Source organism: Neophocaena asiaeorientalis, unplaced genomic scaffold (assembly GCF_003031525.2).
Source record: "Neophocaena asiaeorientalis asiaeorientalis breed wild unplaced genomic scaffold, Neophocaena_asiaeorientalis_V1.1 scaffold703, whole genome shotgun sequence".
Classification (NCBI taxonomy): domain Eukaryota; kingdom Metazoa; phylum Chordata; class Mammalia; order Artiodactyla; family Phocoenidae; genus Neophocaena; species Neophocaena asiaeorientalis.
Genome location: NW_020174434.1, coordinates 3,337,919 through 3,361,226, shown reverse-complemented (window position 1 = coordinate 3,361,226; position 23,308 = coordinate 3,337,919). Strand labels below are relative to the sequence as shown.

At 53.1% G+C, this 23,308-nt stretch overlaps 1 protein-coding gene across 1 annotated transcript in view; it reads right to left on the bottom strand.

The window, feature by feature from the left end:
• MYT1L (myelin transcription factor 1 like) overlaps positions 1–23,308 on the bottom strand; it is a 136,211-nt gene that overhangs the window by 36,207 nt on the left and 76,696 nt on the right. The gene's annotated exons all lie outside the window — the stretch shown is intronic.

The window sequence follows — 23,308 nt, the reverse complement described above, 5'->3', positions numbered from 1 at the left end:
GCAGTCCTACAAAGACACTTTCACTTCAGCCTACATCAGCTGCATCTGCACCCACCAGGAATGTAAGAATTAAGGACAAAAATTAAGAAAAAAATGTTTTTCCTTTCACTAAATTTTAACTCTCAAGAGACAAGGATGAGATGATTTAGTAACAATATTACCACCCAGTAGTAACCCTCAGGTCATGCCCTGTGCTCCCCCCACCCCCCTACTCAATGAGCATCTGAATTCCTGGCAGGGACAAAAATCACAAATTAAAAATGGTTCATAAAGGTACATGCTTCTAAGAGATTTCAATTTGCTTTCCACTCAGAAAGCCACCCTGGATATGTCGGGTTAAGGCCAGCAGATTACTTGCTTACAGACAGACTTTCTCAAAACCAGTGAGAGTGTCAGGGAGTGTGGTGGCATCCATGCAGCTGGGCTGAGTTCAAGGGTGTGAATGTCCCAGTTTACAGTTAGATACGCAATCAATTGTTGGTATTTAGAAACTGACAATTCTCATTTAGTCCTGAGAAAAGGAACGTGATTACAGATCTCAGGTGTACAGCTGATACTCAGCAAAAGGCTTAAGGTTTATAGACTGCTGTGGGAGAATAAAAAAGGCACTGAGGGAAAAGGGGTTGAGAAATCGTCCATGTGTGTAAGTGGAATCAGGGTTTAAAAATAGGAGTTTGGGGCAGAAGGAGTTTAACGCTGTCCTTCCATCAAAACAATACCCTGAATCAGATTGTTGGCCTGTCATTAAAGTAACAGCTGTTCATGAACTGAAAGTTTGACCTCAAGACTATTCCGTCAATAATGACCTAAATGACTGAATCTAACTGATTTCCCAAATGGCACCTCATGTGGAGACACCCCCAACCCCAGAGGGAGGAGGTTTTGAAAGCAGTAAAAATCATTCTAAGAGAAGCTAATCTGCATGCACATTTCTGTTTTGAAAATGTATCAAGAAACAGTAATGTTTCCTACCAGCCAATAATATACATGTGGCCTTGCTTTTTGGTCAAAAGAAAAAAATCCTTAAAGTCTTCCTAATTTAAGCGCCTAGTGCAAATTTATTTAAAATTTTTTCATTTAAACATGAGTAGAAAATTTTTAATGTCTTTTTTTTGATAGAGGCAGGAGGAGGTTGACACATTCTGTTCAAATTTAAGAAGGCATTTTAATCAAAATCATGCAAATGAAAACGAGAATTTACTAAATATAAAAAAAGAGAAAAGGATTTTGGAGTAGTTTTTGTGTGTTTAAGTCATTTACAAATGCATCATCTGATAAAAAAGAGGCATGTAAACTGTCCTTTGTCACCATGAAAACAAAGAAAATGTTATTGGCTCATTTTCAGACCTTTCACAGTGTCAGGAAAGAATAAACATTCCCAGAAAGAGGCCTGGCTTTCTTGAAAGGTTTGTTATTATTTTCAGGGTTTCAAGCTCAGCCTCTGGGGTCCAATCCCTGGCCTGCCACTTGCTGGCTGCGAGAATGTGGGGAAATTAAACCTCCAAGGTCACTCCCCTCAGCGGGGGGGAAGAGGACGGAGGAGGGAGCTTGTCTTTGCTTGTTGGGAGCCTGCTGTGCCCTGGAGCTTCAGGACCACAGGGCTCCGTGCAGGCTGTGAACGCACGCTCATGGCACCCACCCCTGAAAGAGCCAGCTCTGGTTTCTCGAGGGTGTTAAGTCGGCCTTTTCCTCTTTAGGTGGTGCTCCTGGAGCACACGAGGCAGCCCTGGATGGGCCCTCAAATATTCTTTCTTCTGCCAGCTCTATGGCGCTCATTTTCATGTTCCTGTTCAAGACTTTAAGGCTTTTGGAAACTCTGAGATGTACATACAAATTTCCTCGCTTTAATAAATCTCATCATTCAAAAATACACAGCTTTCTGAAGTCGGTGGATGTGACAATTCATGCATCAAAAGGGGTCTTTGCTCCAGGACGCTTGGTAACAGGCTGCTGTAGAATCGATGTGCAGAAATTCGATTCGCACCCCCTCATCTAAGAGCACCTTCTCATCTAAGAGCACCTCCCCATCTAAGGGCACCTCCCCATCTAAGGGCACCTCCCCATCTAAGGGTAGCTCCCCATCTAAGGGCACCTCCTCGTCTAAGGGCACCTCCCCATCTAAGGGCACCTCCCCATCTAAGAGCACCTCCTCATCTAAGGGCACCTCCTCGTCTAAGAGCACCTCCCCATCTAAGAGCACCTCCCCATCTAAGGGCACCTCCTCGTCTAAGAGCACCTCCCCATCTAAGGGCACCTCCCCATCTAAGGGCACCTCCCCATCTAAGAGCACCTCCTCGTCTAAGAGCACCTCCCCATCTAAGGGCACCTCCCCATCTAAGGGCACCTCCTCATCTAAGGGTAGCTCCCCATCTAAGGGCACCTCCTCGTCTAAGAGCACCTCCCCATCTAAGGGCACCTCCCCATCTAAGGGCACCTCCCCATCTAAGAGCACCTCCTCGTCTCAGGGCACCTCCCCGTCTAAGGGCACCTCCCCATCTAAGGGCACCTCCCCATCCAGGAGCACCTCCCCATCTAAGGGCACCTCTCCATCCAGGAGCGCGTCTTCTCCGTGAGGGAGGCCCCTGTGGCTCACGCAGACCCGCGTGGGTAAAGTCAGAGCAGCACAAGCTGCACAGCTTGGGATAGAAATGGCAGCAGAGACCGACTGGGTTTCCATGGAAACTCCCGACAAGGCAGGCGCTGTGCTTGGCGCTCGGTGCCTGGCGCCTCGGGGAGGCCACCCAAGCTGATGGTCCACCCTGCTCCCTGCCAGTTGTCACCTCGCACCGGGTCTATTTTAAGTTCCTATGGTTAGAGATGTAAAGTTGTGCTAAATAAAACCCTTGCTTCTTCATTTTTTCCTCTCCACTCCAAAGGTAGTATTGGTAAAAACACTCTGAGACAGGGAATGATGAATACATAGTCTTAGAATCTCTGTAAATTCCCGACAAAAATATTGGTGATCCTTTGCCTTGTCTGTGATCTTGCATTTGCCTTGGAATTTAAGCAATGTTGAGAGAAAGTAATTTGGGGGTAGTTCATGTTACTATCTGGCTGGAAAAAATGGTCTTGTATAGACATTTAAGAATATCGATGGAAAAATCATAATAAAATGCTTTAAGCCATTTTTGCAGAATCCAGGCAAAAATCTACAAAAAAGAAATCAGGACTACTCACAAACTTCTGGATTTCTGATCTCCTGGAACTAGCCCTTCTCAGTAGGAACGGACTAGATTTCTGTGGCTTTTGTAGGTCTAGGACGTCAGAAACATCTCGGAGCCCAAACATCCCGGAGGCCCTTTGTGCTCATGACTCACTTAACCACCTACCCCCAAGAGAATCAATGCGGCTCACACCTCCACGGGGGTCTGAGACGTGTCATCAAAGGAGAACTGACTATCTGTGCATTACGGTACGTATCGTGGAGATCCTCTGATTTGCACAAGTGCACATCACAAAATGTGGCCACAGACCAGCTTCTCCCCTGTGCCTCTGATTCGTCCTTCTGTAAGACAGATAACCCCTTCTTGTGATTTTTCTCCTGTTTACAAAACCACGACCCTGACACAGGGTAGCAGAAATGGAAACAGTTCAATCTACTGACTGAAGTCGTGTGATCACCTAAGTATCACGTTCCATCATCCTCTCTCTCTTTTGAAATGAAGTGAGGATTTGATAAGTAGTTGTATTAATGCATTTAAAGTACAGCTTTTTCTTTGCAAGAGGAGGGCCTCTCCTTAAACGATGCATACACTGTGCCCTTGCTGCTGCCTGTCCTGGGCTGAGACAGGTGGGCTGTCACATCGGCCTGTCGACAGGGAGGCAGCGGACTCCCCAGGAAGGCGTCCAGGGCAGCCTCAGATGCACATCCGTTTGTTCTCAGCGATCAGGGCTGCCGGACATGACGTGGGCAAGGACCCAGAGCCGGGCAGTCTCTCTCCATCCACCTGGAGGCCAGCCTCGCCGGCCGCGCAGCAGGACCCCTGAGGGTGTTCGGGCCTGGGAATGGTTGTGGTCCGGTGTAGTCCCGTCTGCCCCAGCGCCTGCTACACCGGCAGGATGGGGCAAGGGCGGCCGGTGTCCCCCAGAGCCGGTTTGCAGGGAAAAATGTTTTGCGGAGACTCATCGTCTTTCATCTTGATAAAGTCAATTGCATATTTTTAAAAATCTTACAAATAAAGGCTGAAAGCACCGCCGCAGGTTTGAACTGTCCCTGGGGCTCACCTCGACCGTTTGAACCCACCCTACGAGGTCGGCCGGCAAACGTGCCCCGATTCTGAGTGTAGTAGCTGAAACAGACAGAACAATGCTCACTGAACATGTGGGATAATAATTTAAAAGGTGAAACTGAGATTCTGGGAGTTCTTTGAAGAATTTCATGGTGTGCTTCTTTAATGGCCTTTTCTGTCCCTTTCTTTCATGACCACTCTAACAGGAGAACTTGTTAAATAAAACACAAAATACTCTCAATTTTAAAAGAAACCATGAAAATGTAAGATTAGGCCTCGTCTAGAGCAGGAAAATATATTTGTAATATGATTCAGGTCACCTACGTAAAAGACTTGCCCCGTTTATATAAAAAGTTCAATTCAAAAACATTGTTTTGGCTTAAAGAGATGTGGTTCTAAAAATTTATATCTTTATTTTGAATTTTTTGTCATATAAATGGGAAACAGTAAAGAAATGCAGAGGATTGCAAAATAAAGGTATTTTAAAATAGAAAACGGATATATACTGATTCTAACGCTGCCCCTCTGCGATTTTCTCTCCAAGCAGAAGGGAACCGGGTCACTTAAAAGCAATATACATCACTTCTGTCCAATTTCCTAGGTATATTACCAGAAACTCTGAGGAAAGCCAAGATCTCCTAAATCACTTTTCAGGTTGTGCAACACCCAGTAAGCTTCTCTTTTTTTGGAATTCGGTGTTGAGTATGCAAATTTTGACCTTTCTCCCCCTCTGACCCCTGCCGGGCACATCTCACTGGGAGCCTCCCGCTGTCCCCACCCCCCCAGGGCCCATGTTTCACCCGGTCCCTTTTCCCACCTCCCGTTAAAAGCAGCAGGTGACACAGGAGCACCGAAGACACGCACTGAGGGCGTGGGCACGAACCCATGACGCCACTGCGGCTTTCTGGGATGGGGGCTTGGAGGGGGCAGGGGTCCTGGCCGGTGTTATGCCACCTGCACGGCCACCGCTCGCCTGCAGAGGGGGCTGGCGGGTGCCCCTCCCTCCCCGGCCCTTGGGAGAGGTCTGGGGGAGGCTTCTGCAGACTGGCCTCCCACCTTCCTCCCCAAGATGCAACCCAAAGTTTCTCCTGTTCCCAAGAGTCATGTGAGGGCCTTTACCCGGGATGCTTGCCACCTCCCAGGATTTTGAATTTCTACACATTTCAAGTTCTGACATTAGTAGACTTTGGGTGAAAGCCTTGATTTCAATAGGACATGTAAACCAAAACCACCTTTTTCTTTTGGTTCCAAGCACTTTTCTTTTTAAGCAACACTCAAATACAAACAAATAAATGAAAAAGAATTATAAAAGTGCCCTGAATAATTTTTTTTAAATTTCATTTTGGTGATTCAGATATCATTTTGGAATGGGTTGGGCCTCAGGTTACTAAGAGAACGGGAGCGTCCTCCTGCAGATGAAGTTCAAAGTTGTGGTTATACGAGACCCAGGGCTGCTAGAATGCCCACGGAGCAGTGGGGTGGGCATGGGTGGTGGCTTGGTGGGTGCAGGGGTTTCACCAGAGCCACGATGCCCGCTGCCTGCACCCACCGGAGCACAGGCTCCGTTCTGCAAAGACCGTTTGGGTGATACGCTTACCATACAAGCCGCTGATAAACGGTGTTTACTAGTAGGTTTAAGTTCTGACTTAGAGGCTCACACGCCTGCCCTCAGCCTTGGGTCACTTCTAACGAGAGCCGTGAGTGCCCTCTTCTGCCCATCCCCCCACTCAGGCCCCCAGGGTGCCCTTGGAGGTGGATGCCGCCCAGGCCCTGGCTGTCAAAGCTGGACCGTAAGGGCTCTGGGGTGCTGGCCCCGGCCAGAGCGGGGGCTGGGCCTGGCCCTCTCCTGGGTCCATTTCCGGGGGACACTCGAGGTGCAGGTTTGCCTGTTTGGGCAGCGGGGCGGGAGCTGCGACGCCAGTTCTGTTGTCCATGCTGCATGCAGTTCTGCACTTTCCGTTCATGCACCGGTGTGGCTCATGCCTCCCTGTCGGGGCGGGAGCTAACTCGGACCCCTGGGCACCACACTGAACCACTCGCTGCCCGCTGCCCGGCGTCCCAGGTACATCCAGGGACAGGCTCCTGTCCAGGGCGGCCAACGTACCTAGCAATGCTGACGTCCCTCTCAATAACGGGATGTGTCCATGGGGCACTGCTGCCGGAGCGCATGCACGTCCAGCAGCAGGGGAGCGGCTAGACCAGAGCTGGGGCAGCCGCGCTCAGAATTGGAATTGGACGCGGAGGACCCATGCAAAAAAGAACATACAAAAGGTGACTGTTGGAGAAACCGCCGCTCCACCCCGCCAGCCGTCCACGCACCTCGGGGCCGCCGCGCTCGCCGTGACTGTGCCGCGGCTGGGGCTTCGCGTCGGGCATGCAGGGGCCTGGGGGGGCCGGGTGCGGGCTGGGCCGCCAGGGGTTACTCACCTTCCTCGGTTACACTGAGCGCTAGGGCAGTCACACCATTTACATGGGGTGGAAACCGGGCGTTTAGAGACTCGTGTGCCCTCGGGGCAGGGGCTCCTTCTGGCCCCAGAGCGGCATGGGGATGTGTGAGGGTCCCCTCCGCTGCCCTCACAGCGTCCGCACCCACGTCCCCCACCTCTCGGGCGAGAAAGTCGGTGACCATATCCAACTGGTCTTTAGTGGTAAGAAGTCGACCCTGGACTGGTGAGCGGCCGGTGGTGAAGCCCACCGACCAGGATGGGGTCAGGGGGAGCTGCTGGCTCGTCCAGGATAATCTTCTCAACACCACGAACCAATGGGATGGCACCTGAGACGGAGACGGATGGCCACTGCACCCGGGGAGGCTCCAGGCTTCATGCACAGGCCACGCCCCACTGCCCGAGGCCACGGGGACAGGAGGGGTGGCTCAGGACGCCAAGGCCAAGTGTGGGGCCCAGCGTCGCTGGCCAGGTGGACACAGACTTCAGTGGGAGCGTGCCACGGGGCCACGTGGCTGTTACTTCCGGACGGTCAGAGCCATGGCGACTCTGTGGCCTCCGTCAGCTCACTTCCCTGTCCACAGACGGTTTAGAACTCCTCTCAAGGTATTGGAGGACGGAGGCTGATATAATTTAAAAGCAGGCCCGTTTCCTAAGCTATGGATGGCAGTAAGCATTTGGGAGGCAGGTCGTGCGGGGCAGAAGAAAGGACAGATTCCAGGGCCACGAAGCCACGGGGACTGGCCACGTGGTCCTTTGAAACTGCAATCTTGTGCCTACTTTTTGTGTTCTCACTTTTTTATGTTTGCCATGGTTATAGATCTTTTACTTTTTGAAGCCTCTATCTCATCTCATAGAGAAAGTCTTTTTATTCTAAGCAGGAAAAATTTAAAAAGATTCCATGCTCCGTCTGCTACCTGAGTAATCCTGGGATTCTCCGTAATTTCTCACGTTTTATGTTTTCTCTCTTTCTGTCCGTGAGCCTCGCCTCCTGCCCTGTCTTCTTGCTTACAGCTATCTGGTTTTAAACCCTTTTCAGTTTATTTTCTCCTCTCTTGGTCTCTCTGGCATGTCCTCCCTTCCTCTGTGGAATCTGCCTTTTCCCCTGTCTCACATCTTATTTTTGGTCAAATTTTAAATGATTTAATAGACGCTTAGTTTCGCAAAAGTTTTTAGAAATAGATTCATCAGATATCCTTGCTCTAAAGGTAAGAAGACAAATCCAAGCAGGTGCATTATATGTTTAAGGTCACGCGAAGAGGGACACAGCTGAGATTAGAACAGAAATCTCTCCTCATATGGTGCTTGTTTACTCAAATAGACTCTTTTTGAATGTCCTGTTTGTATCAATAATTCCTAGCCTACAACTGTATCGTATGGTCTAGTGCTTATCTGGGGGGAAGTTCGTTTGACTGTAAAGACACAGGAGTTCACTTGTTCCCCTGTCTGCAGTTCACTGACCCACATGGACCTCTCAGTGTCTCATAAACGGGGCAAAGTGGAGAGTGGAAGCACATTTCTGTGATTTCCGTATCAAGGGCACAGTCACAAGTGGGATCTAAAAGTCACCGATTGTCCTGATTTCCCTCCGATTATGAGGAGGGACAAGAGAGCAGAAGGGGCCTCAGAACACCGACAACCCGTGTGGTCCTGACATGGTGACCCCGTGTGCAGGTCTGGAATCGGGAAGGTTCGTCCCTCTGAGAAAGAGCCCAGAATAAGTCAGAATGTTCCTGGGAAAGTCCAGAAGGAGAGGCCTGACACGGTGAGGACGGGCAGACAGAGGAAGAGAGAGGAGGGCGGAGGTGGGGAGATGCTATGCAGGGTACAAACGGCCCGGGATCCCGGACACGCCTGTGTCCAGCCCAGGGCTGCCGTGGGTGGTCAGGTAGGGGGCCCGGGGGGCCGGGCGGACACTGTCCTCTCTCTGACCTCCGCACGTCTGGGCGCGGCGCACTGTTCGCGGGGAGGGGGGGAGCGTGGAGGGGAGCCTCTGCTTCCTTAGGGCCACTGAGCCCATGAGCAGGCGTCCGCACCAGGCACCTGCTGGAAAAGGTGTCTGAGGGCAAGTAGGGAGAAGCAGCCGGAGTGAAGGGAGAGAGAGATGCTGAGAAGGACCGAGTGAGAAGCAGACCGAGGTGAGCCGATGGCGTGAGTGAGACGCGGCCGCCCCGTGACCCGCCACCCTGATGAGCCGCCTCCCCCGAGGCCAGGCTGTGGGCCCAGCCATGGACCCCTGCGTCCCGAAGACGCTGGCACTGCACAGCCTCCTGGAGGGAAGGTCCTCCAAGTGTTCTGAAGGTGACGAGGTCATGAGGCCTCGAGCCGGGTCACCTGGGAAAAAGGACGAGCACTTGGAAACATCTAGCTTGGAGAAGACTCTAGGAAAACAGTCCTGCACTAGAAAACCCAAGAGGCTTTCTTGAGGAGGATGGACCTCTGGCTCCGAACTTGCAAGAAGAGCTTTCTCAGGGGGCTGCTGTAAGCACAGGTGTTCCTGGGGGCCGGAGTGGCCACGGGGAGCAGAGGGACCCCCTGGGCGGGCTAGGCTGGGCCTGCCCGCGACCGTCCTGAAGGCCCCAGGGCCGAGGTCCCAGGTTTCCTCCACAGCCTGGGACGGCCCAGAGGGGCTGCGAGTGTCCACCCCCCAGGGAGACCAGGACCCCTCTGCAGGGGTTTCCGGGGGCCAGCCTCTCTCCAGGTGATTGCACACTCAGGGGAGGTCTTCTCCAAGCCCCTAGCAGGAGGACGCAGGTGCGGGTCTCCTGGAACCCCTGCCCCGGGCTGCCCGTCTCCACCCACTCCTCCACACCATCTCCTCTGTCTGCTCGAGCCAGTCTCACCCTCCGTGGGAGCCTGCGCTCCCTCGCACACGCCCAGGTCTGGACCCTTCAGTCCTCCCGGGCGTCACGGGGCCAAGAGTTCCCACCACCTCGTCCTGCCAGGGGTCTTCCAGGCCACCCATCCCGAGAGCTGCCCCCTCCTCTGCCCCTGGGTGCCCTCAGCACGCGGAAGCAGGGTGCTGTCCTCCGTGTTCCTGTCTCTTGCTTGGGCTCCGCGTCCGTGGCTCGGGTGGACGTGGTGAAGGGGCGTCTGGTTCCTCCCTCCCAGCCTGGACCTCGGCGGCCGATCCGTGCAGCGTTGCTGTCCTGCTCAGGTTTCTGATTAGCAGACTAGGTGCTGAGCGTCCCAGCGCTGGTGTGGATGCTTCGGTGTGCGGGCGTGTGGGCTCGAGGGGCCTGTCCCAAATGCCCTTCCTGGTCTCAGCGGGTCTCAGCAGCCAGGGGACCGTTCAACTGTGGCTCAGGAAGCGAGCCCGTCCTCCACCTAAGCGCCGGCTTTCTTTCCAGCCAGAGTTGGCGAGCTGCCTTATCCTGTCCTCGGTCTGTGGGCCCTGGCACTGCCCACCCAGCTACTCTCGTGAGGGAGGAGGGCTGAGGATGCTTTCTGGGGGGGCGTCAGCCTGCTGACCAGTGAGGCTGTGGCACTGACCAGGTCATAGGTCGTGAGCATCTTTGTGTGCGGCGCTGGGTGGGGGACTCTGTGCCGAGGAGAGGTGAGCCCAGCACCCGGCACCCGGTCCCTCCCCTGACCCCGGCCCTGAGGTCCAGCTCTGAGGCAGAGGAGGGACAGGATGGACGGTGCCCAGCAGCACTCAGGACCCTCGTCAGGAGGAAAGAACCAAAGTAACACAACTTAGCTGTTTTGTTTTTTTAAAGGTGGGCTGGGTCACAGAAATCCCACATCTCTGGGAGGCTGCTGACCTTTTGCCCCTGGCGCGGAGGACAGGCCCGGAACCCACTTAGGCTTCAGTGCAGTGTGATTGGTAAGAATGGCCACTCTCACTGACCCCCATAGTCCCAGGCCATTGCAGGGCGAGTGCCAGTGGCCACCAAGGCCTGCATGAAGCAGTGGATGGTCCCACAGCTCACCTAGGCTCCCCAGCAGCCCTGGGTGCTGGGTTCTGCTACCTTCACCCAATCTCACAGACGAAGCAGGCACAGAGGTGCCCAGGATCGGCCCCAGGCTGGGCTTGGATGCCAGCTGCCGGCTCGAGGGCCAGTGGGTTTAACCTGCAGCTGGTCTGATGGGATGGGCTTATGGGACCGTGGCAGCAGGTGCAGACGGAAAGGTAAGAAAGGACACATTTGAGGGATGCTCGGAGTGAGCCTGGGAGGGCAGACTGGGGTCATGTGGGGATAAGCACCCAGGGGGCCACAGGAAGGGGGAGGGGAAGCGGGGAGGGTTGGGACCCGGTGGGCGACAGGGAGGGACCCCTCACAGCAGGCACAGTCATGTCCCCTGGACAAGTCACTGGGTGAGAGAAACGGAGGTGCAGGTACAGGTCCCGCCCTCCAGGCCTGGGCAGGCTGATGGGAGGTGTGGGCAGCAGCCCTGGAGAGTCCGCACGCACAGCCGCCGGTGCGTGCTCGGTCCGGACGCCCCTCTGCTGGGCTCACAACAATCTCTGTGCCTGTTTCCTCCTATCACAGGGTCTGGTTCAGACGCGTCGGGTCCTCCTGAGCGCTAATCACCAGCGGGGACAGGGGTCCTTGTCCTGGGGTGTGGCATTCTGCCCGGGGCACGTCCCAGGTGGCGCCTGGCTGTCCTGGGAGCGGGCCGCAGGCTGCAGGGGGCTCCGTGGACAGTTCCGCTCTCACACCCAGGACGCCGCACGGAGCTGTGGGCAGGGAGCTGAGCTCAGAGGCACAGGTGCTTGTTAGGGAGATAAACAGACCCCAGATCCAGGTCACTGTGGACGCATCGCCACTGCAGATTCTCCATTATTACGTGCACGGAAAACTCTTCCCAATGAAACCATGTTGTGCAGTCTGCCGATTGTGGAAAAAGTAAATGTCAACAATATCGATGTGTGTTTAACGGAAGGCAACCTGGATCTGATTTTTAAGAAAATCATTTAAAAATATGGTTGTTCCAGGGCCTATTTTAATGGAAACTTCACTTGCCCAAAACCAAAAGTGTTTCATAGGAAATGAATCACATTTAAAAATGATTTTTGTTATGTAAGCTGTAAAGAAAGAATCAGAATTATGTTTTGGAAAAAGGAAGGAAGGAAAAAGAGAAAGAAAGAAAGGAGAGGACATTTTTAACTGGGAACATTTAGAGGACCAGAGGACTGCAGTAATTTTTAATTTTCCCATTTCATCAGCAATTGCGTGGGGAGATCTCTCGGGGGTGGGGGAGGGGGCATCCTTCAGCGCAGAAGGCAGGGCGAGTGTCACCAAGCTGGGAAGAAGGCTCTCTGGAGGACATTCCGTCCCCCCTGCAGCACTGCCCTTCCCCACCCCACGGCACTACAGGGTTGCCCGACACTGGGAGGGACCACAGGATGAGGGAGGGAGTTGCTATGGCAACTCAGTCATCCTCCCTCAGTCATCCGCATGGTGCTACAGGTTCTCTGTGTGCAGGAGAATTGGGAAAACCTGGTTCTGAGCAGAGAGAGCTGAGGGGGAGGCTGCCCCAATGGCTGGGGAGGGGTGGGGATGCCGGAGAGGCAGGGAAGGCCTTTCACAGGGTAGGGCTCAGCTCAGCCAGCCTCTCGCCCGAATGGCAGCACACGACCAGAGCCAGGAACTGTTGGGACCCACACACTGGCCTTCAGAGCTTCAGGAACCAGGGCTCTGAGGGCCTGGAGGGCCGGGGGCCTCCCTGCAGCCGGCACCCCTCGGGGCCACCTGAGTGACAGTGACTCAGAGCTTGGTTGGCACTTCTGTGTCCCAGGACATAGATCAGAGTCCTATGCTGCCACCATCCTTTCCCTTCAGGCTACTAAGGACGACACATTGGGCTGGGTGCGCACGTGTGTGTGCAACACACCCACAGGCTCATGGAGGACAAGCTCGCGTGGGGCTGACGGGAAGCGTCTTCTCCGCAGATGGGAGGACCACGGCGTCCCCGGGCTCTGTGGCCTCTGTGCTCCACAGCGGGGACCTGCACCCACCAAGCTCTGACACGTCCCTCCTCTTGTCAGCCCTCCCCAGACTTACCCCATGGCTGCTGTCTACCCGGGTCTAGAGATAAAAGATCTAGGGTCAAAAAAAGCCACGTGACTAGTCCAGGATGCCCGGCTAGTAAGTGGCCAAAGAGGGCTGTGACTCTAATTTGCATGGACCCGGAGCCTGTGTTTGCTCATTATGTGGCAAGGACACTCATTTCTTAGACCAGGAAAAGAGCTCTCGACCTAATAAGCTGTTTAAATTTAAAGGACATGAAAAATAAACGAACGTCATCCTTTGCTTGTCGAAGTAAAAATAAACGAATGTCATCCCTTGCTTGTCCAAGTAAAAATAAACGAGCTTCATCCTTTGCTTGTGGAAGAGGCCGTGGGGGGCCTGGCACATCCTTGCCTCACATGCTTCCAGGCCGAGGTGTCAAGCACGGGGGTTGTTTCCTCCACCTGTAGGACGCCAGTTCTTACAGAGGCTCCTGGACGTACTGAAGTCCAGTCATAAGACTTTGTTCATTGAGGTGATTCACTGAAATTATTTCCTGGCCCAGAGAAGACTGGCTCCCTTGCCAGAAAAGCGCCGTGAATTCCAGGAAGTCCTCACGCTCTGTCACCATTGGCCGCCTGGGGACTGGCCTTTCTCTGGCTGTTCTCAGCTCCACTCCCCTCTGTTGGACGAGGGACATGGAGAGGTCACAGCCTTTCCACCTCCCAGAGAGAAGCAGCCTCCCAGCTCCACGGGGCCCCTCCCGGGTTGCGCCAGGAGCCTGCTGTCCGCTTGGCGGGGGGGCGGGGGCGCTCTACCTCCGCAGAGGGTGGCCGAAGCATCCCAGCCCTCACCTCTGCCGCCCGCAGCTCTCCAGCTGTCTTTGGACCAGACCAGCCACGGGTAGAAGACAACGAAAGCAGCTTTCTTCTCCTGGACCTGGGCGCCAGTCCACCGTCAACTCTGAATCACCTGCTCTGGTGGGATTCTGACAGGGGCACTTTCCATGACTTTTATCTTTCATTTGTGCAATTTATCAGCGCCTACCACACACCAGAAACGCCAGTCACATCGTTTTCTCCTCTAGTTTACGGGCGATCGGGCTGAAATCCCGTGTGTGCGAAGAGCGGCTTGGAAATTTCAGCGGAAGCGTGATACTCCAAGTCACGCAGTATTGGACCTGTTTCCTGTTGGCGGAATAGTTTCCAGCGTGTGGAAGCCCATTCCCTCAAGATATACCTGGGTTTCAGATGGTCGTTTCTCCTCCTGCTCTTACCATTTTATTCACCGTGCCCTCTGCTAGAGCTGTTTGTTGGTGAAATGGATACATTTGGCATTTTGAGTCTGTACTGAAGGGCAAGGAAAGGGCAGCAAATGGCTATTAGAGGAAACCAGCAGGGGAGGAGGTACCAGGTACAAGGTGGCCCCTTATTAATCCTGAAGCCCTTCTGGTTTCTGGAGTCAGTGAACCTGCTTCCCAACGAGTGTAATTTAGCCTCACCCAAAACTCGTTATTTTGATGAACTGAAAACCACATGCCTTAGAGTCTAAATGGGATCCTCCTCTATTAGGCAACTTCCTTAACCCCGAAGGCCGACTCCTTAAAACGACTGGGAAATCTGGACGTGCCCTGATGGAGGGGCTGCCGGGGGGCTGCTGGAAGGGACACCGGCTGGGCCGACGGGTCCTGGTCCGATAGCTGAGTCTCTTTGTGATGCTGGGAAGGTCGCTCAGCCTCCCTGCCCCCTGCGCCCCGCCCTGTAGGAGGGTCGTGAGCGCCCCTCCTCTGCTGAGCTCAGCACCCCCCAGCCTTGCACCAGGCCCAGACGCAGCGTGACCTCGGGGGACCCACACACACATCCTGTAAGTTCGGCGGAAGACGTCACCCTCACTTTTTCTAGATAAGAGAACTGAATGTCAGAAGTCTAATCAACTCACTGAAGACCACGCAGCTAGACAGAATAAAAGATCTGAACCGACGTTCTGTGGCCCCAAGTCCTGTTCCCCCCTCCTCCATCTCACCTGGCCCAGACGCACCGCCGGCCTTGCACCCTGAAAGCAGCTGCCTGCCCTGTCTGTCTTCAGCGTCTCAGGGCCGCCATGGATGCTGAGATCATCGGTTGTGCAGATGAAACGACAGCAGAGCATTTGGAAAGAACTCAAGTGCAAGAAAGTATAAGATGCCATGAAGTATACGAGGACTTGAGATTTAAAGCAAGGCTATCGTTTCTGATACCAGGAAGTTAACATCAAAGGCTCCCTGAAGATCACGCCTGAGACAGAAGTTCAGGAAGAATCAAAATGGGTTTGCATGAGATGAGGTATTTGTGGAAAAGCTACAGCACGGTCCACGATACACTGGCTGATAACTAGTCCAGGGGACGTGGGTGCAGCCTCACCCCGGTGGAGCCGGCATGTAACTAGGAAAGTTGAAATGCTATCTATTGTAGACTAGACTGCCTAGGACATCGGGATCTAGTCTGCTTTAGATCTACGAAACGGGGAGAGAAAAAAGAGAGGGTTTCTCAGTATCTCTGGCACTGTTCTGACCCACAACGATGCCCAGGGAATAACAATGCCTCTCTTTCCAACATGTGCTCGTCTTAAAACACATGTCATCCAAAAAAGGCAAGGGAACTGCATCGAGTATTCAAGGCACATTGGAAAGTAAAGAAATGACAGAGAAAAAGATGATCAAAATATGCCAGTTGGGAAAATGTTTTAGAATTCAGAAAGTGGGGAGAAGGGAGTGAAATTAGTACGGGGTGAGATCTGATGTGAGTTTGATGGGCTGATGGACATTTTTATTTGATGATTTTAAACCTGATTTGCAAGTCTGATATGAGCATTTTAAAATAATACCATATTAGACGAGAGAGAGAAAAAGACATATTAGGAAAATGCAATCCTTTTATCTTTGAAATATTTTGATCTTGGTTGTTGGAGTTTCCAACATAAGAGGTTGCGTTTCATTCATTTGTTGCTGGAATTGGGTCAGACTTTGGGGGTTGATTATCTTTGTCTTTCTTCCCCTGACCTCCCTCACCCCCAACCCAGCTGGCCTCACGTCTGCGGAGGCACCTTGGCCTGGCCCACCAGGCCCCCATGGGCCGTTCCTGCTTTCCTCTCAGGCCTCAGTCCTTCAGGAAGAAACTCTTCTCTGGGAGCCGGCGCTGTCCTGAGACCTCTGCAGACAGAAGCCCGTCTCGTCCTTACCGTGAACCATCAGGTGGCTGTCCACATTGCCCGGCTCTGGACGTAGACGGGAGAGGGCGGCAGGGCTGGGCCCTGGAGCCAGGAGGCCTGCTGGGGGTCCTCGCCGCTAAGCCCTGGCCCTGCTCCTGAGTCCCCGGAAGGGTGCCCGGGACCACCCAGAGGTGGGAGGAGGTCACCCCTTGACGCTTACTGCCCTTCCTAGGTCGCACTTGTGCAAACCCGAAGGTGTGAAAATGTCTCCTGGTATCTGAGGGGCCTTTATCAGTGCAACTCGAATGTCCCGCCCGGACTTTTAAAAGGGTTTTTACAAAGAAAGCAGTTAATCGACAGACCTCAAATACTCACAATGAAGCAATAAACAGGATTTTAAATTATTTCTACTTAACTTAAAAACTGGCTCCATTTGATAGCCCCGAGGAACTTAAAGCCAGAGACAGGCATTTTCAAGGGCGAAAAAATCTTGTCATGACGTGACACGGGGAGAAAAGCAGAAACACCTGAGAGAGACGGCGAAGACCCCAAGTACACGGCGACAGCGTGACCGAGTCACTGCGGGATGATTCTGGCCGGAAGGTGTGGTTCCGCCGAAACAGACCTCCCTTTGGAAAGAGGCCAGAAGTAGCAACAATGACCGGAGTCCACTTCGCTTCACCAGCGACGTGTCCAGTGCTGAGCGTGACCCAGGCCCCGTGCCAGGGGCTGCGCTTGCCCCCAGCCCAGCCCTTCTGAGCCCACCTGCCCGTGGCCCCCAGGGAGCCCTGACCCCACGCGGTGAGAGGGCTAAACTGAAAACACAGCCCATTCCACTTTAAAACAAACAAACCTACATGGAAAGCCCAACGAATAGATACACATTCCTTGGGAGTCCAAGACTTTGGAGAAGAGAGCATACGCAAAGTTATACGGCCAAAAAACATCTGAACTGAAAGTCTCGGAAAGAGCAACTCTCTTCCATCTAACACACGTCACAGGTGCTGGAGAGAGACCGCCAGGGACGGCCAGAGATGGCAGAGGGGGTGGGGTCTGTGGGGGGGCTTTGCAGGAAGAGAGAAGCTACAGTCAGGAGGGAGGAGGTGGGGGGGACCGCGGGAGGTGCCCCGATGCCCCCGGCGAGAGGATAAGCATCTCAGTGCCTTCCACAAACAGCCGTGTCTGGAAAACAGGTAAAACTCACGTGGGGTGGGTAGACGTGGAACGATGCAAGCTGTCCCTTCCCGTAAGTCTTAGGTCCCCGGCTGTAAAGGGGTTGTCTGCGCCCCTCTGCGTTGCAGACTAAGTGGCCTGGCGGTCGGGAGAGAGAAGTGCTTCTTCTTCCCCTTTTCAGAGTTGTGCTCAGGCCCTCCAGCTCCACTGACCTGTGGCCAGTGCTGGCCGGACCCGGCTCTCGTCCTCCGCACCCACCCCTGCCCCCCCGCCCCACAAGGATGCTGCAAGTCTGTGCAGGGCTCAGGGCACAGCTGACGGGCAGCTTGGCCTCCCACTGGACAGTGATGCTGTTTCCTCCCCGGCTTCCCATCCAGCAACCAAGAAGGTATGTCTTTCCTCCATTACTCACTCGGAAATCGCCGTCCTGGTGCAGGAGACACCACGTGCGTCCAGCAGCAGAACGCGTCCAGGGCTGCGCTATGCGTGTGCCACCAGGCTTTCACCTCCACACGTCCCTGACACTGATGCCGCCCATGTGCAGCTCTGTCCCCTGTACAGAGGTGACCTCATAGAGCTCGCCCGCCACCACTGCCTCCTTTGCACCCAGGGCAACAGTGTTTCCGAATTCACCGGAACCTTCCAGGTCATCTGGCCGAATCCCCTCCCTCCACAGTGGAGGCCTGGGGCTCAGAGACGTGGCTGCATCTGCCCAAGGTCACCTGGCTGACCTGTCTGCAGACCCCACTACTTTCCCTCCGCAGTTCTCCCTGCAGAATTCCTGGGCTCTTTACCAGGCTGTGTTGTACAAGTCATCTTGTTCTGATGCGTTGACTGATTTTCTCAACGGCTTGGGTTCCCAGCGCAGTGCGAAGTGCTGTTGAGAAGGAGTTGGGTGCTGAAGTCCTGAGGGGTGCCCTCAGGAACCTCTGCTCTGTGTCCGGTCCAGGTGACCACACAGCCACAGTGTAAGATGGGACATGATGTCTGCAGAAAGAAGCCAGGGCGCCGGCGTTGTGGCTGTGGGATCTAAGCCCAGGTGAGGGGATTAGCCAGCTCAGTGAAGGGCCGACCTGGCTCCATGGCTGGGCTCCTGTAGACGGTGGATTTGGATCGAGAGGAGGGTCAAGGAAGGTCACCTCAAGGGGATGTGCCTGCTTTGCAAAGGGCCAAAGGGGGAGGGCACCAGAAAGTTCTTGCACCATGAAGCATGCATACATTGTAGACAGTTACTTGAAGAATTAAGAAATATGCATCTCAGGATCTCTCAAGCCATCTTTAAGCCTCAAGGTGAAACAGTCTGCAAATCTACGTTCAAGGTGAAACCAAGGCTAGTCTCCCATGAAAGTACATCCAGCTTCACCGTCCTCCCTCTCTGCCCGACGCAGAGCTGGGGGTCACCCGCCTTAAGTGTGGATGTGATCCTCACGGCAAGAGCGGAAGCAGCACCGTTTGATAATCAGATCATTGCCGGAACCAGCTGCTCCGAAAGGCCCTCGTTTTCACACTTTCCCAACCTTCTCCCAGTGCGTCCGTTCAGCCTCAGCTTGACTTATCCAAGGAGCCCGGCAAGAAGAGTGAGCGTCAGGGGAAAGTGGGCAGGTGAGGCCCCTACCCCGATGGATGGAGGTCCTGTCGCTCTGACAACGCGTTAAGAGAAAAACGCATCACCACAGTCACATTTAAATGGTCCCCAGTGGTTACAGAGCTATCGTCACAAGTCAGATGTACTATTTCCTTTCTGAAACGTCGTCCCGTCCAAGCACAGCCCATGGTGCGACTTGTGGGCTGGCTGCCACCGTCAGTAAGTGGGAAATCCTTGGTGCTGCCCCATTCTACCGGGAGGAAAGGGGCCTGCCAGACATCGGAGGGAACGCATTTGTGACGGACTTGGAAGTTTCGTGATAACTTCCGTTTCCAGGAAGTGATCAGGTTACGCCGGGGCTCCTCCCACTGGGTTCCGACAGGAGACCGCGAGGCTGGGCTGTGGCCTCGGTCCTTGTCTTCTCCGCCGACGCTCACTCCCGCGGATTCATTCCGCTAGTTGAGCAGCTTTAATCGCCACGTGTATGTTGGCGACCTCCACATCCCGGGTTCCAGCCCCCGTCTCTCGCGAACTCTGCGGGTGCTCACACGACCCTCTCCCGACCGCCTAGGACATTCAACCCTCCGCGGCCTGGCCCGCTCCCCACCCCCGCCCCCCGACTCCCCCGCAGGCTCCTCCTGTTTTCGGAAACCGCAGGTGCTGGGGGCACCTTTGGGTGGCGCGGATGCCCTCACACTCACGCCACGTCGCGTTCCTCGGGCAGAGCCCCCAGGTTCTGACCGCTCCTGCAGCTGCTGTGCTCCTGACCTCGCCTGTGGGATCATCTCCAACCCGGAGGGTCGCCACGGCCTCCCAATGGGCCTTCCTGACCTCCTCTTGGCGGGAACTGGAGCGATGAGTGGAAGACATCAGGTGATGTCTCTGCTGTGCCGAAACCCAGCCCCCTCAGAGTGGAGATCAGAGTCCTGCCAGGTCCTGCAGGCCTGATGGGATCTGAGCCCTGACGCTCTGCTTCACGTTCTGGAACCTTCCCCTGGCTGTCCCTCCTCGGACCCCCAGGCGTCCCTGCCAGCATGCGGGGGCCGTGTTCCTGCTGTTTCCCCGCACACGGGGTTTTACACGCAGACGCCAGGAAGAATACACGCCCTTAGCCTGTGGTCCTTGTTTCAGGCTCAGCTGTGGGAGCTGTCGGGTCTGTAAAGTGAGCCGTATACGCGCAGAGCTCGTCACCTCACTTCACAGGGTACCGTCCCGTCCCGTCTGTGATCCGCCCGAGATCCTAACTGGGCGGAGACACCCTTGTCGGCTCCCCGGGGCCTCCGTGCACGCGCCAGCCGCCCGCGTTCCCGGGGCTTGGGTCTGTGTTTGCTCGTCGTTCCAGGCCAAGAGGGAAGCTACAGAAACATCCCCTCCCACCCCAGGAATTTTATGCAGCTATTAGAGATTCCATAACCTACACAGTACACAAAGAAGCGGGCCTCAAGATCCTCGAGGGATGTGATTAATAATATCATTAATAATAATTAGTTAACATTTATCAGAGAGATGAGATTATACATAATTTTTCTTCCCCCGCTTTCTCAAGTTTTGGAGCGTATAGTAGCTTTGTTTCCAAGAATGTCATTTAAAAATGCCGTGGTCTTGTTAAAATCACACTCTCCCCCTCTTCGCCAAGAGCCCCTTACACGTGCCAGCGATGGGCGATTGCAATTCCTCTCAACAGAGGGCAGGCGTGTAGTAAGGCACCATCACCACCTGACCACAGGAGGACAAGAGCGGAAGGGATGCGAAGCCGCCATCCAAGCGCCCGTGGCGGGGGCGTGGAGCAGGGAGGTGCGTGGCCCTGTCCCGCCGAGGCCACGATGGAGCTGCCCTCTGTGGCCCTGGGGTTGAAAGCGAGCTAAAAGAAGCCACCAATTTGAGCCCCGGACTGTGCGCCGTACACTGTGGTGGCGTCCTCAGGATCCGGCCGCTAACGCTACCTGGGATGGGGAGGGCCTGAAGGTCACTTCCGTGGGGCAGCGTTCCCCACAGGTAGCGGATAATTAAGGGCAGAAGCCAGCTTGAAAGAGAAGTATTCCAGCTACTAGTGGAGAGCAGGCTTCTAACAACCTCGATGCCCCAAGTATTAATAATGCGTATGCTAGTTATAAGCCAGGATTACTTAGTCCTTAGGGGGCCTACGCAGCTCTCTTTGGTGACACCTGCTTAACTAGACTTGAATCTCTGTACAAGTTTGAAAGTAATAAAGTCAAACATATTTTTAAAATAACATAACAGAGGCTCTCCACTACCTTGTATTGAATACTGCCCGAATGGTCCGAAACAATGAGGTTTTGGTGTAACATGCAAATATTCTATCCTGAAAACACACTGTGAAGCTTATATAATATTTAGTTTTAATCTGTCTATAAATGGCATTAAATTAAAAAGAGGACAGCATGTAAATATAAAAGGGCTAACCTCTCTGTCAATGGCTTATAATATAACAAAAACGTTGAGGACACAGACGCTAAAAAAATCATAAACTTTTCAGTTGTAGGACTAAAATATTCCTGAATGTGTATTAAAATGTAGTAAGACTATATATGACGAACAGTATCCACAAAGTCTAAGGTTCCACGTGGCACTGTCCACTGAGGATGTCCGCTTGACAGAGTGGCTACTTAAATCTGAGTTCAGAAAACGAAGTGCAATTAGAAATGCGTTCCTCAGCCCCGGTGGCCTCGCGCGCTCAGCAGCCACGTGTGGCCGAGGCTGTCCTCCTGGGCATCCCCATCACCCCACAAAGTGCTGCTGGACAGTCGTGTGAGTTAGAAACTCATTTTGTAAAGCCAGATCACATTTTCATTTTGATTATTAAGAAAGTATTTGCGCTTAAGTTTTTGTTTCCTTAAGAAGGTCAGGTAAGAGTGGGAGTTCTCGTCTCTCTCTACTATCCCAATATTCTCCAATTCTCTTTGAAGGTAGCAGGATGATTGTGGACAGAGAACAGGATTAAGCACATGGACCACCTGCAGACAGCTAAGCAGAATCCACAGGTGTCTGGACACGTCTCTCTTTGTACAAATGCAAAAGAGAGAGAATGGAAGAGAAGGGATGTGATTTTCCTTGAATTGTGGCTCCTGGAAGATCAGGGATCACGTTTAGGGACAAGTACACAGGTACGTTACATACACAGACGGGTCAAATGCGCAGACAGGTGGGATCACTCCCTACGAGCATCCAGGCTCCCCGGCCGGCCTCGGCCCATCAAACACCCCCTTCACCCGCTCAGAGCCAGTCTTTCCAATCAAGAAGGAAACCCAAAGAGGATGGTTCTCTTTCCTGAAATTGCTAGCAAAAAATGCCCTCCGAAATCCTCGCTGGTAACTTCCCAAAGGGAACGTCTACTTTATTTCCAGATTCACTCATTTTGCTCGAGGAAACTATAAATTAGTGAAGTGTTTACGGGAATAAAACCTCAAATTTACAATTAAAGGCCAACGTAACCTGCTCCTGGCTGGTCAGACCCTCATTTCCTTCACAGAAGCAGCTTCTCTGGTAGCTCAGGGCTGGGGTGGTGACCGGCCGCTGAGCTTGAAGGAAGACCATTTGTCGGAACTGCCCCAGAGGAGCCCAGAATGAAATAAAAATGGGACCAGATTCCCAATAATCAGGAAAGGCCAAATTTAACTAGATGTAACGTATGGAGAGGACTCAGCCGATTCAACACGTTTTACGAAGGGCCATGTGTCTGGCTTTGAATCCTGGCCTGACAACACAGGCAGCAAAATCCATGTATTCACATGAGTGTGTGTTTACACATCGACACGCAGCATATTTAAATACATATGTACGTACATTTAAAGTACCTTTAAAACGGCAGTATTTAAAATTGTAAGGAAAACATTTTTTTCCTTCTGTTCACATGCACCAAATATGCTGTATGGTTTATATTCTCAATTGTAAAGCAAGTAATTTTGCAGTTAAAAAATAAATTTATTCAAAGAGTCATTTTCAAATAGTTTGCAGCAGGTGGATTATTTTAGTTTGGATTAGATGACAAATTGTGTTCTATTTATTTAGAAATAGTATCATTCAGGACTGTCTGGTATCTGTATTAAAATTTCACCATTTCAAAACGGAGGAATGGAATGCGAAGAAATGTTTCGTAAGGAAGGCCTCTTTCGTGGCCTTGTTCTGGATTTAAAACCTCCCCCAAGTTTTTCACAATAAAAAACATGAAACTCTCAAGGCCAGCTTTAAGTTAGAAGTTCAGCCCCATCCCCGGGAGGGCTTCCTCTCAGGTCAGACACAGTGGCCACTGTCAGCTGGTTTATATGGCCAGCGTATGGAATGTTCAGGTGACAGGACAGATTGGTTTAGCCCAGAAGACAGCAAGTAAGGCAGGTTGAAGGTGAAATGAAACACGGATGCCAGCTGAATCCACACTTGAGGTAACAAAAAAGGACGCTGCCTCTCCAGGGCCAGGGAGCAGGGGTTGCTGCAGTGAAACCCCTCGACCAGGAGCCCTAAGGAGGATGGTTCAGACCCACAGAGCTTTCACACAAGACTTAAGTAGTTTGTGACTTGGCTGAGCGTGGGTCGGGGATCTGGTCCACATTTATCGTGTTTCATTTAGCTTCAATGAAAATGGGTGATGAGGCACCAACGAACAACTTAAAAATTCAGTTTCTACGAGCCGACGAAGCCCGGATTTTACGGCAGCCTTTTGGCCCACCCAGCAAATCCCTCATTCTGAGGAGAGAAGGGATCCCTAAGAGCGCAGGGGGC